General features: G+C 40.6%; 1 pseudogene; it reads left to right on the forward strand.

Annotated features, from left to right (window-relative positions):
* LOC136148340 (histone-arginine methyltransferase CARM1-like) overlaps window positions 1-13,645 on the forward strand; it is a 125,178-nt pseudogene that overhangs the window by 16,276 nt on the left and 95,257 nt on the right.

Consider the following 13,645-nt stretch of genomic DNA (forward strand, 5'->3'; position numbering starts at 1 on the left):
ACCACTGTTTTCTTAGCCTCAGATCCCCAAATCACAGATCATGCAGGAAAGGCTTATGTGCTCGGACTGTCTTAGGGAGGGCCATCTCCCCAGAGCAGGAGCCAGGCAGGAAAGGAGGGAGGGCAGGTGTATTAGGGAGGAGTGTTACTGAGCTGACCAATGCTTGATGAAAAACCACATGCTCGGTGTCATCAGACATCTTCAGAGAGATCATACGAAGCCACTTTGTCTTCAGATAGCTCATGGGTGGGGGAGGAGAATGGTTTCTCCATTGGCTGCCATCTCCCACTGGTGGACCGTGCCCCCACAGGGTTACCTCCCTTATCTCCAGGGTGCATCTGCACGCATACCAGATGGGGGCTATGGTGCCTCAGCAGCGGTAGGAGGCAGGGGAGAAGGCGCATGTGGCCCGAGTGAGGTGGGCATTGTTCAGTTGTACCCATGCACAATGTGAGGGACAGGAGAAGCCTCTGCTGCACGCTCTGTGAGCAGCAGTGGCTGTAGCAGCAGCAGTGAAACAGCTCCACTTTTCAAAGACCAGCACAAGCAATTTCTACAGCCACTGTGGCTGGTCAGCAAGGCAAGCAAGCATTCCATTCTAGCTGCAAAAACTGAAGATGTTATACGTCACCTCAGCCAGGAACCCAGAGTCAGTCATGACCTTTTCTTATACTTTCCAGTTTCCAAATTCTTCAGTGTCTATGAACCCAGCATTTTTGCGGCTCTTCTCTTTCCCTTTGTCCCACAGCTGATTCTTAGCTCTCATTCTTACTGTGTCTTTTCTAGAGTATTGCAAATATTTTCCAATTAGTTTCCCTACTTGTACCAGTTAAGATAACTTTGGCCTCAAATAGGAGGAATTCCTATTCAAATTGGCTGAAATGCTGAAGGTAGTGAGATTCTGAGGTGTTTTAATCCAGTTCCTCTGAGCATCACATTTAAATTTAATCATTTCCAAGAAGGAAGTAACATCTTTCTTGTGTGTCTGTCTTAAAAGGCATAAAATTTTCCAGTAGCTCCCAACAGACTTCCCCTCTGGTCTTATTAGCAATATTGTATTACACACACATGTATAAAAGCCATCACTGGCAAGAGACAAAGAACCACTTATGATTGCCCTGAACCAGTCAGGCTCCTTTGTTTGGGACTTATTGTTGTTGTTCAGTTGCTTAGTTGTGTCCGACTCTTTGTGACCCCTTGGACTGTGGCACACCATTCTTCCCTGTCCTTCACTATCTCCCAGAGCTTGCTCAAACTCATGTCCTTTGAGTCAGTGATACCATCCAACCATCTCATCCTCTGCCACCCTCTTCTCCTTTTGCCTTCAGTCTTGCCCAGCATCAGGGTCTTTTCCAGTGAGTCAGCTCTTTGCATCAGGTGGCCAAAGTATTGGAGCTTCAACTTTAGTATCAGTCCTTCCAATGAATATTCAGGGTTGATTTCCTTTAGGATTGACTGGTGTGGTCTTGCAGTTTAGGGGACTCTCAAGAATCTTCTCTAACACCATGGTTCAAAAGCATCAATTATTTGGTGCTCAGCCTTCTTTATAGTCCAACTCTCACATCTTTACATAACTACTATGAAAACCACAGCTTTGACTAGATGCACCTTTGTTGGCAAAGTATTGTCTCTACTTTTTCATATGCTGTCTAGGTTGGCCATAGCTTTCCTTCCAAGGAGGAAGCGTCTTTTAATTTCATGGCTGCAGTCACCATTTGCAGTTATTTTGGAGCCCAAGAAAATAAAGTCTGTCACTGTTTCCATTGTTTCCCCATCTAAATGCTATGAAGTTATGGGACCAGATGCCATGATCTTAGTTTTTTGATGTTGAGTTTCCCAGGCTGAGCTGGGGATGGCTAATCACACAGAGGGGCGTAAATCACAGAGTGAGTTTCTGATAGGACGGAAGAAGGGACTGATGGTGATTAGTAACTACCCTCTGATATCTTGCCCTCCAATCTATGCCACACTGATGTTGCTGAAATCCAACTATGAAATAATTCTTCCACTGGAAACATTTTTATGGTCCTTCTTTGCTTAAGGATTAAGTCCAGGCTCTTAGTGTCCTGTACAAGACCATTTACAATCAAGCATCACCCTTTGCTCTTGCGCTGTTAATTTCTCAACCATTCGCCCAACTTCTGTCTCTACCACACACATCATGCTCCTGAGAAAATTTGCTGCCTCCCGGACATGACAGGGAAGCCTGGCATGCTGCAGTCCCTGGGGTTGCAAAGAGTTGGACATGACTGAGTGACTGAACAGCAAACATGACTGGCTCTGTCATTCATTGGTGCCTTCATATGCTTTCAGCTTGAAACTCCTGCCACTCCCTCTATTCACATGACACACATCAACTTATCTGTCGATTTTCACTCTTCAGATCAACTCAATGAAGTCTTTCCAGACTCCTTAGTAGAGCAGACCATTCCTCTTTCATGCTTTCATTGTGCCTGTTATAGAATACTATCACTGCTACTAGAACACATTATTGTACTTCTCCCTACTAGACAGGTTATTTTCATCTCTGCATTTCCAGCATCTAGCAGTATTTGGCACAACAGGTAGTAGGAGTCACTTTTGATGTCTGATGAATGATTGCGTACCAAAGGGTTTATTTAGAGCTGAGTGAGCTTGTCTGAGTCTGTTGGCAGCATATGAAGGGGGATAGTCACGGGAAGAGAAGCTGAGAGTGATCAGCATCTCTGTATTTTCCATAATAATAGAGAAAAGTCGTTGGAGAACTGGTAAAAGGGTGGTGAAAAGATTGGTGATGAATTTATCTGTCCTCTGCCAGAAGAAATAAGCTGGGATGAAACAAGGGTGCTCATAAGTATTAAATATTCATTATTTAAATACAGGCAACATTTTTGTGGAAATCCAGTTTAATTGCACAACAGTTGTAGAGTTCTGTCTTATGAGAAGCTGTCATTGAAGAACTCTTCTGGCCATAGTGAAAGTGCAAGTTATCTGAACAGGATTTAAACCTAGCTGTGGAGGCCACAAAGGGATGTCTTCTGTAGCTCTTGAGGTGATTTGGAATTCTTCTTCTCTGATAAAAGTCAGAGTGAGAGATGTAGTGGCCTGCAGAAGGCTGTGTAGTTCATTCTGTTCCTACCTAGAAGCTGTTCAGTCAAGCTATTAGTTAGCAGTTTGGTTGTTGGAAGAGTTGGATGCAGTCTGTGGGGTAGGGAGCCTATAAATATGGGTTGTGAGCCCATCATAACCCAGATAGCTATGATGATAAAGTACATGACATTGCAAAAGCATGGGGTTCTTGTAACTTGGGATTGTTCAGTGGTGGTATCTGTGGATGTAATAAAATAATGCCTGGAAGAAGCAGCAATGGCCGTGAAAGTGCCAAGTGGTGGGGCACAATTTAGGAGTTTGAGGCATACAAAAATGACAGTTAGGATTTGCAGTTCAGGGCAGCCATTGTTACCCTCAAGCAAATAAAGAAACAGTGAATACATAACAACTAGCATGACTTGAAGAATTGATTGTAGGAGAGTCAGGACCTCAATCTTGGAAGATAGTTGTAAAACTGGTGGCGTGAAAAGAAGACTAAATGTGACCAATATTACTGTAGCCTGAACAGCACACAGAAAAAGCTTTGAATCAGAACTGGGGGAAGTGGCTCATAGCATGATGTTTCAGTTAGGTACATTTGTTTTTATCTCATCTCTGCCATTTATTAAGTGTATGACTTCAATTCTGTCTAATTTTCAGTTTCTTTATTTGTACTATGGAGAAAATAAGGTGCCCACATTTGATGGTCATCACCATGAATAAATAAGGTAAAGGTACTAAATAAGCATAGTACAAAGTAAGTATAAAAATAATGGTCTGTGTTTATTTTTGCTTTATTATTCCAGGGTAGTTGTGTTTCATGTTTTCATTAAGACCTGGGTGTTATTTGTTAATTTTAACCTAGTAAATCCTGATAAATATCTCTGAACCCTCTTGGAGTTTTTTTAGCCCTGTCCAAACATTTTGCAAAATTTCTTTGCCCAGGAAACCGTAAGAGCATGTAATTAAAATAATCTGTACATGTGAAATGACCTTATCTTTTTAATTTTTTTAAACTTTATTTACAAATAAATTCACAGAACTTTGGACCATTGTTACATGGACCGATTGTTGACTTTTCCCCATTAGGCCTGGCAAGGATTTCATACCATTTTCTGCTGCTGCCCCACATGAGCCCCAAATTAGCCACTTCTGTAGTTAACTGCCTGTGTATCCAGGGGGAGCTGAGGATGAATTCTGTCTCTAGAGGAACATGGTAAACTGGAGCTAACTAGATTATAATGTGATGATGGTATGGCACCATCAAAGGAAAGTCATCTTTTGAAGGTTGCTTATTAAGATCCCAAGGTTGAAGTGGATATGTTATGCCGGTAGAAGATGCTTTCTCACAGAGGTAACGGATTTGCACTGTGTCTTTTAGATCGTGAATATGTTCCTTCTCTGTGGTAGTGAGACCCATTTCTGTTTGTTCAGTTTGTTAACGAAGATTTAGTGAGTGTCCTGAGAAAACAGAAGTCTCTCCTTTAATGAAGCTTAGGATCCAGGACAGGGAGCAGAAATTAATCAGATAGTTCCTCCTTGAATGAAAAAGTATAACTGTGGTGAATGTTGCAGAGGGAGGGCTTGAGTAGGTGATGATAAAAAAGCATAGAGCTAGGCCCGAGCGCTTGTCTCATGCATCCCGCCTGGTGCACTGGGAAAACCCAGAGGAATCGGGTGGAGAGGGAGGTGGGAGGGGGGATCAGGATGGGGAATACATGTAACTCCATGGCTGATTCATGTCAATGTATGACAAAACCCACTGAAATGTTGTGAAGTAATTAGCCTCCAACTAATAAAAAAAAATTAATTAATTAAAAAAAAAAAGTATAGAGCTGGAGCACTCAACTTAGCCTGGGAGGAGAGCGAAGGTTAAGGAAATATTCCCTGCTGGGGAACAGAAGGAAGAGTTGGTGTAATAGCCAGGGTTCCTGCAGGAGAGACACAGCATACCCGACAAGGTGTTTTAGGAGAGTTAAAGGACAGGACCATTTACAGTGCTGTGGGCAGAATATAGGGAGCCAGCATGAGACGGTTGAAATTCCCTAGCACTAGCTAGAGTGGGGACCTGTTAGCAGCCCTAGGCCTGAAGGAGGAGAGAGGAAGGAGTGGTTGCTGGAAATCTGAGACAGTAGTCAGAGCTGGAAGAAGTGGAAGCCCAGCAGAGCTGTGGCTTTGGTGGAGGAGGCACAACCAATTCCTGGAGACCCAGGAGGGAGGAGGTCAGAATAGGTTCCCTGAGATTGCTGTCCTCACTGCCTCTGACCTCCTGTCATCCTTTCTCTTGGCTGATCCCAACCAGAGTCCAATAGCATGGAGCCATCGGAAATGTTCAGTTGGAGTGCGGTGTGCTCAGACTTGCATGTCTTCATAGTCCACGCTTTCCTCCCATTTGTCCCTGTGCAGAAGGATGGCCATGATGCTGCCGAGCGCTGAGCACTGCATTTTCATCCAGCCCTGCCCCTCACCAGCTGCGTTACCTTGGGCTGAAAACCGTCTCTCCAAGTCTGTTTCCTTCTCAGTACAGTGGGGCCATAACCGCGTACTCTGTATCCCAGGTAGGCATGAGGACCACAGAGAGAGTGCCAAGGAACGTCCTTTGGAAACTACACACTGCTTTACACGTGAAAGGGGATTTTATGACTCTCTTTTGCCTTTGTCTGAGAGGAGAGAGTATTCTCTAGGATCAGGAAGTGTAAGGTCCTCAAGCATACTCAGTTCTGTGATGGCGTCCCAATGGTAGAATAAAAAATGGGCTCAATATAATCTTCTGTGAGGACAAGAAAATGTGATTAGTGGCAGCTCCAAGGCCTCCTGAGTTGCCAGATAAGAAGGTGTAAGAGAATTATCTGCATTAATGCCCTGTCTCCTCCTAGTCTGGGAAACCCCCATTGGAAAGGGCCAAGGGAGTCTGTTTCCATCCGAGGCTGAATATTTGCTTTGACTCTTTCATTTTCCACCAGAGAATGTATTTCAGCCTCCCTCAGCTTTGTTTCCAGCATTTCATGGCTCTATGTAGACAAGGCAGAATGTCCCTCCCTCTCCGCTCCCTCTTCTGCAAGCCCCAGACTGAAAATTCACTTGTTAACTTTTTAAATATACACACAAGCGGGAAACAGATGGCATTATCTGGATAATGCTAGAAAACGATCAGATTCTTTTTCAAGGGCTATGCTCTGTTTTGAAATCACCCAAATGAATAAAGTTGTTTTGACTTGAAATTAGTTATTGAAATAAGGTATTTGGGAATAGTTTTCAGCTTTTCTCTAGATAGGGTCTGGGTCTGTCAAAGCGTCTTCCTACTTAAAGTCCTAATTTGGCAAAAAGTTGAACCACATCAGGCTCCTTCTCACCTTTTTTCTCTCTCTCCTCATTCCCTCTCTTCACTGTCTCTCTTCTAGTGGTTAAACGTCTTTGTTCTTTAGTCTGCAGAATCAAGAGAACTGAAATACACTCCTCTAAGATGTGCCTTGTGAAACCCTAATAAAATGTTCCCTTCACACATTTCTGGGGCACCTGTCACCAGAGCAAACAGGTGCAGTTTCTGTCGTGTCTTAATTTTGTATCCCTGTTTTGGACTGAACATAGAATTGAAGGTGTTCTATTTTTAATTGCAGAAGATTCTGGAAAAGTTCTGGGTGTGGTGCATCTTTTGAGGGGGCCGTGGGTTGCACTATCCAACCTACAGAGCCTCTGTTCTTTAGCCAGCAGTAGTGAGTATTCTTGCAGTAAACCAGGACCATGTGAAGATGATGCTCCTAGGGAGGATGGGGAGAAATAAATAGCGGTATTTCAAAAAGGATAGGCAGCCTGATGGCGAATTCCAGAGACTGGGTGACATTTTAAATTGGTAATGCTCCTAATTACCCAGGCCCTAGGAGACCGTATGGAATATAGCCACAGCTCTAGAATTAATACAAGTGAGCACTGTGAGCCCATTACTAACAGCATGTTCTCTTAGAATAATGGCACCGAATCTGTGTCAGCACAGTATGATATTGCAATTAAAACACACGCACATACACGTGAATGTGCAACCTCCAACATTTCCTACTTTTTGGAAAATTTTTCCTGCTATCAAAGTAAAAGTAAAAACTGTTATAAATTTTCCTGGAAAAAAAATACTTTGTTTCCTTGTCATTCATTGCCTCTTGGTATTGCTGGGTTAAAATGTCAGATTTATAAAAATGAACTTAAGTAATCAGTGTGTGATTTTATGAAACATGAGGTTGGAAGGCAGAAATGCCCAGATTCAACTCCTATTTCCCCTGCTTACTGCTAGGTGAAATTGGGCTCATTCAATGTCTCGGATTTTCAGTTTAGTCCTCTTACAAGTGGGCACGATAATGCTATGTATTCATACATTTATTGTGAGGGTTTGAGCCACGTGAAATGCCTTGCTCAAAGCTAGTCCTGAAAGATGCTAAGACTAAAAGATATGGCAGAAATACAGAATCCTAAGGTTTCAACCATCAGACTGAGCTTTAGGCCTCAGCTTCAACAGTGTGTGGGGTCAGAGATCCAGTCCATACCATCCACCTCTTCCTCTCAGCATGCAGGTCCAAATATTGGCTCATCCTTTTGTGCCAGTGAGTGGTGGTTTTGTTGATTTAAATCTTAGAAGAAAAGTTTCTGTAAATTCTGTTTGTCTACTGTCTTAATACCCTCCTACCCTTCATATAAACCACCACAACTTTTTTGGGGGTTACCTAGAATGAAAGCTTATATCCTAGTTTATGTGGGTGAAAGACTTTATCTTCAGTTTTTTAATGAATATATATGTGTGTGTATATATATATACACATATATATATATATAATATACACACACATATCCCCATGTGCATGTATATATATTTAATTCTAAGAATTATTGGAGACAGTTTTCATTTTGTTCATGTTGATATTTAAGATAAGCAAGTTCAATCATGATGCTTTACTTTTATTGGCCCTAAATATCCTAAAAGCAAACCATATAACAAAGAAACTGTAGTCACGATAGCAATAATTTCAGTAAAACCAGTTATGTGCCAAGTACTTTGTATACACTTCATATTAATCCCTACAGCAAACCTTAAAAGGTGGGAGTTACTAACCGTGTTTAACATATGAGAAAAGGGAGTCTCAGTGAGATTTATAACTTGGCCAAAGTAAGACCACTTGTAAAAATCAAAGCCAGTACTTTAATTGTCTGGTCTCAAAACTCTGGTATGTGTTTTCACCCCTTTTTGTCTTCTCATTTCCTTCCAGGTTGTTTTGGGTGTGAGTTGTGGATCAGGAATACTGTCATTTTTTGCTGAACAGGCTGGAGCTCGTAGAGTCTATGCAGTTGAGGCCAGTTCAGTAGCACAATATGCTGAGGTAAGTGGTTGTATTTTTATAGGGGACTGAGTGATGGACTTTTCTTTTTTTTTTATTGGTTGGAGGCTGATTACTTCACAACATTTCAGTGGGTTTTGTCATACATTGGTATGAATCAGCCATAGAGTTACACGTATTCCCCATCCCGATCCCCCCTTCCACCTCCCTCTCCACCTGATTCCTCTGGGTCCTCCCAGCCCACCAGGCCCGAGCACTTGTCTCATGCTTCCCACCTGGGCTGGTGATCTGTTTCACCATAGATAATATACATGCTGTTCTTTCGAAACATCCCACCCTCACCTTCTCCCACAGAGTTCAAAAGTCTGTTCTGTACTTCTGTGTCTCTTTTTCTGTCTTGCATATAGGGCCATCGTTACCATCTTTCTAAATTCCATATATATGTGTTAGTATGCTGTAATGTTCTTTATCTTTCTGACTTACTTCACTCTGTATAATGGGCTCCAGATTCATCAATCTCATTAGAACTGATTCAAATGAATTCTTTTTAATGGCTGAGTAATATTCCATGGTGTATATGTACCACAGCTTCCTTATCCATTCATCTGCTGATGGGCATCTAGGTTGCTTCCATATCCTGGCTATTATAAACAGTGCTGCGATGAACATTGGGGTGCACGTGTCTCTTTCAGATCTGGTTTCCTCAGTGTGTATGCCCAGAAGTGGTATTGCTGGGTCATATGGCAGTTCTATTTCCAGTTTTTTAAGAAATCTCCACACTGTTTTCCATAGTGGCTGTACTAGTTTGCATTCCCATCAACAGTGTTAAGAGGGTTCCCTTTTCTCCACACCCTCTCCAGCATTTATTGTTTGTAGACTTTTGGATAGCAGCCATTCTGACTGGCGTGTAATGGTACCTCATTGTGGTTTTGTTTTGCATTTCTGTAATAATGAGTGATGTTGAGCATCTTTTCATGTGTTTGTTAGCCATCTGTATGTTTTCTTTGGAGAAATGTCTGTTTAGTTCTTTGGCCCATTTTTTGATTGGGTCATTTATTTTTCTGGAATTGAGCTTCAGGAGTTGCTTGTATATTTTTGAGATTAATCCTTTGTCTGTTTCTTCATTTGCTATTATTTTCTCCCAATCTGATGGCTGTCTTTTCACCTTACTTATAGTTTCCTTTGTAGTGCAAAAGCTTTTAAGTTTCATTAGGTCCCATTTGTTTATTTTTGCTTTTATTTCCAATATTCTGGGAGGTGGGTCATAGAGGATCCTGCTGTGATTTATGTCGGAGAGTGCTTTGCCTATGTTCTCCTCTAGGAGTTTTATAGTTTCTGGTCTTACATTTAGATCTTTAATCCATTTTGAGTTTATTTTTGTGTCTGGTGTTAGAAAGTGTTCTAGTTTCATTCTTTTACAAGTGGTTGACCAGTTTTCCCAGCACCACTTGTTAAAGAGGTTGTCTTTTTTCCATTGTATATTCTTGCCTCCTTTGTCAAAGATAAGGTGTCCATAGGTTCGTGGATTTATCTCTGGGCTTTCTATTCTGTTCCATTGATCTATATTTCTGTCTTTGTGCCAGTACCATACTGTCTTGATGACTGTGGCTTTGTAGTAGAGTCTGAAGTCAGGCAGGTTGATTCCTCCAGTTCTATTCTTCTTTCTCAAGATTACTTTGGCTATTCGAGGTTATTTGTATTTCCATACAAATTGTGAAATTATTTGTTCTAGTTCTGTGAAAAATACCGTTGGTAGCTTGATAGGGATTGCATTGAATCTATAGATTGCTTTGGGTAGAATAGCCATTTTGACAATATTGATTCTTCCAATCCATGAACACGGTATGTTTCTCCATCTATTTGTGTCCTCTTTGATTTCTTTCATCAGTGTTTTATAGTTTTCTATGTATAGGTCTTTTCAAGGTAAGTCATATATAAAAGAATTTTTTTTACCAGTCTGATTTTTTTCTGTTATGATGTTACTGCTGAAGGAGCCCACCTTCATTGTAGTAATTGATAATGAAAACAATTATCTAAAAACATTCACAATACTAAAAATATAGCAAAACTTTCTTCTTCCCTATCCACTGGGTGGCAGATGGGCCTGGGGAAGGTAAATGCTTTCTTATCTTTAATGACCTACTAAGGTGAGGAGTCAGACGTCCCTGGAGCTAGGTTGATTTTTTTCTTCAATGCTGTACTGACAGTAACTGCACCACTCACTTTAAATTTCAGTTTTGGTTTAAGGGATGGTTGCTACATGGTTGTAGTTGGAGCATGGAGAGATATATGTTTCAGGGAGCTTTTTCAGATTGCAGCTTCTGACTGGAGGACAGGGAGCTGCTTTGTTTTAAATGTGGTGCTCCATTATCATTATGAAATGTGTACACATATTGGAGAATAAGTCAAAGTCAAGAGTCACTAATAGTAGCTTTCAGTAATATTTGAATGTAATAGTAACCCAATCAAGCTGCAGAGTTGGAAGTGTGTGTGCACAAACGTGCTCAGGCTGGTGTGCTTGTCATTCACACCTGGAGGAGGCCTATTCTAAAATGAGGGCTAGAATTGCAGATAGAAAGGGAAACTTGCCTGCTGCTTCTGAGGAACATCCTGAAACTTTCCTCGGGCCTGGGACAGTTGGTAGCACTGAGTGATGGCTGAGTTTGGATTGAATGACCCAGGAGGAACTGGAGACCAGTCGACAGCATGCCGTGTTTGGAAGGAAGGAGTGCCAGGGCCTGATGACCAGCATGTTGTTTCACTTCCTTCTTCCAACAAGCCTTGGATAAGATATTTTTGGTCTTTGGCTTACTAACCAATTCTTAAGAGTCATTTTTGTTAAATGTTGAGTACACACAAAAGAATATTTGTTAAATGTATACCTACTATTGGGGGCCTCCTCGATGGCTCATTGGTGAAGAATCTGCCTGCCAATGCAGGAAACACAGACTCAGTCCTTGGGTCGGGGAGACCCCATGGAGTAGGAGATGGCAGCCCACTCCAACATTCTTGCCTGGGAAATCACATGGACAGAGAAGCCTTGTGGTCTACATTCTGTGGGGTCACAAAGAGTCAGACATGCCTGAGTGAGCACTCACTTACCATACATATTAATATTTGTAAAATGTGTACATTTGTAAAATATCAAGAATAACAATACAATGAACATATGTCCACTCCGTCTTTTAAGGAATAGGCCATTAGTATTTCTGGTAAAGGTTCATGTGTCTTGTCCTGTTCACTCTTCTTTTCTGTGCTAAATGGAGATAACTGCTGTGTTGAATTTTTGTTGGTCATTTGCATGCTCTTTATAGTTTTACCACATGTGTTTTTATTCTTAAAACAAATCTAAATGAATTTTCCATAAATGGGATCATAATGTATGTATCCTATAACTTGTTTTTTTAACCCAACATGTTGCTTCTGATGGTCATTTTGTTGATGCATACAGTTCTTATCAATGTTGGATAGCATTCTGTAATATGAAATGCATTAAGTTGCTAGTGCAGTGTGCTGTTGATAAAATTTGGATGACTTCCATTATACAAGTAGTATTATGAGTATTCTTGTACACACTCTCCACCTATCTCAGTATATACCCAAGAGTAGAATTGATGGATAATAGGACATGCATACACCTCTCTTCTGTGATGCCAACTGGTTTTCCAAAGTGGTTGTTCCAGTTTTCACTCCCTTCAGCAGATAATGAGCATGCTGCTATTCTACAACTTTGTCAGCACTTGATATTGTCAGGCTTTGGAATTCTTATCAATCTGGTGTTTATCACATATTTGTGGTTTTTATTTGTATTTTCTAACCACTAATGACTTTGAGCATCTTTGAATGGTGTTTGACCATCTCTTCTCTTCCATGAAATACCTGTTCCAGTTTTTTGGACAGTGTTTTTTTTCAATTGTTTTATTGTCTAATTCATTTGTAAGAATGATATCTATATTCTGGATGTTAATTCTGTTCAGTTTTATATGGGAAAAAGTATCTTCTCCCAGTTAGTACCTCACCTTTTCTCTTCATGGAGTTCTAAATAAGATTTAAATACAGAATTCTAAAAAGAAAAGAGAAGAAGAATATAAACTTACATAGAGAGAACCCGTAGATAACAATGTCCCTGCTTCATCGTTTGATAGATTTCAAAACGCAGTCTTTTTTTTTTTTTTTTTTTTTTTTTATGCAGTCTTAAACCGAAGGAGCTGCATGTAGAACCTTGTCTCGGGGGTTGTGCATTTATTTAATCACATCTTCATTCAGTTGCATCCCACAGTTCTGTTTCTTGGGAGAGTATAGGAGAAACAGAAATAATTAAGGAGTATTCTTGTGTTTAAAGAGCTTCTATTCCAATAGATTTATGTTGTTGTCGTCTCTTGTGTCACATACCAAAAAAAAAAAAAAAAGAAAGAGAGGCATTAGAGATTTCTTCTTTCTCATAGTTTATTTTCTCACATATTTAAGGTGGCTTGAGATACACTCGATAGTTATTTTTTAAAATGTAATGCCTTTGGTTGTAATATTTTAAGGTAAGAGAGGAAGAGCTTGAGATTCTCATGCACTCCCTAGACACAGTCCTATCCCCAGTCCCAGCACACAGCCCCAATCATCACCAGCACACCATCGGAGGAGCTGTTCCAGAACCATCTGTGATTGGTTTCTCCAAGAGAATTCTCAGCCTGATTAAACACGTCAGCGGGACAGTTGCCTTCTTGCAGAGCGGGGCTGCCCGCACGGACACTTTTACCCAGTAGGTCCGCTGGCTAATTATAAAGGTCTCTAGCAAGAAACCAATACAGAGAAGAAAAGAGAAAGAATTTAAAATTGTAAAACTTTGTATTATTTTAAACTTTGAAACTATTTTAAACTATTTAATTTCAAACTTACAAAGAAGTTGTAAAAAAATAGAAAGTAATTCAAAAGCTTGCCAAGTTTTCTTTAGCTTGATTCATCAATTGTTCATATTTTATCCCGTTTGCTTTATCATTTACTCTTGCTCCACTGTTACCATCCCTGAACACACCTGTACATGAATATGTATACACACATATAGGTGTGTGTGTATATATATATTATATATATATATATATGCAGATAGAGACACACACATTTTTTTTCCTATGGGTTAGTTATGTACATAAGAGCCTTTTATCCTTAAACATTTCAGTGTGTGTTTTGCAAGAACAAAGCCATTCTCTTAAATAAACAGAGAAGAATTCAGAGGTGAAAAAGAAGCTGTACAATGACTTGACCAT

This window comes from Muntiacus reevesi, chromosome 17, assembly GCF_963930625.1.
Source record: "Muntiacus reevesi chromosome 17, mMunRee1.1, whole genome shotgun sequence".
Taxonomy (NCBI): domain Eukaryota; kingdom Metazoa; phylum Chordata; class Mammalia; order Artiodactyla; family Cervidae; genus Muntiacus; species Muntiacus reevesi.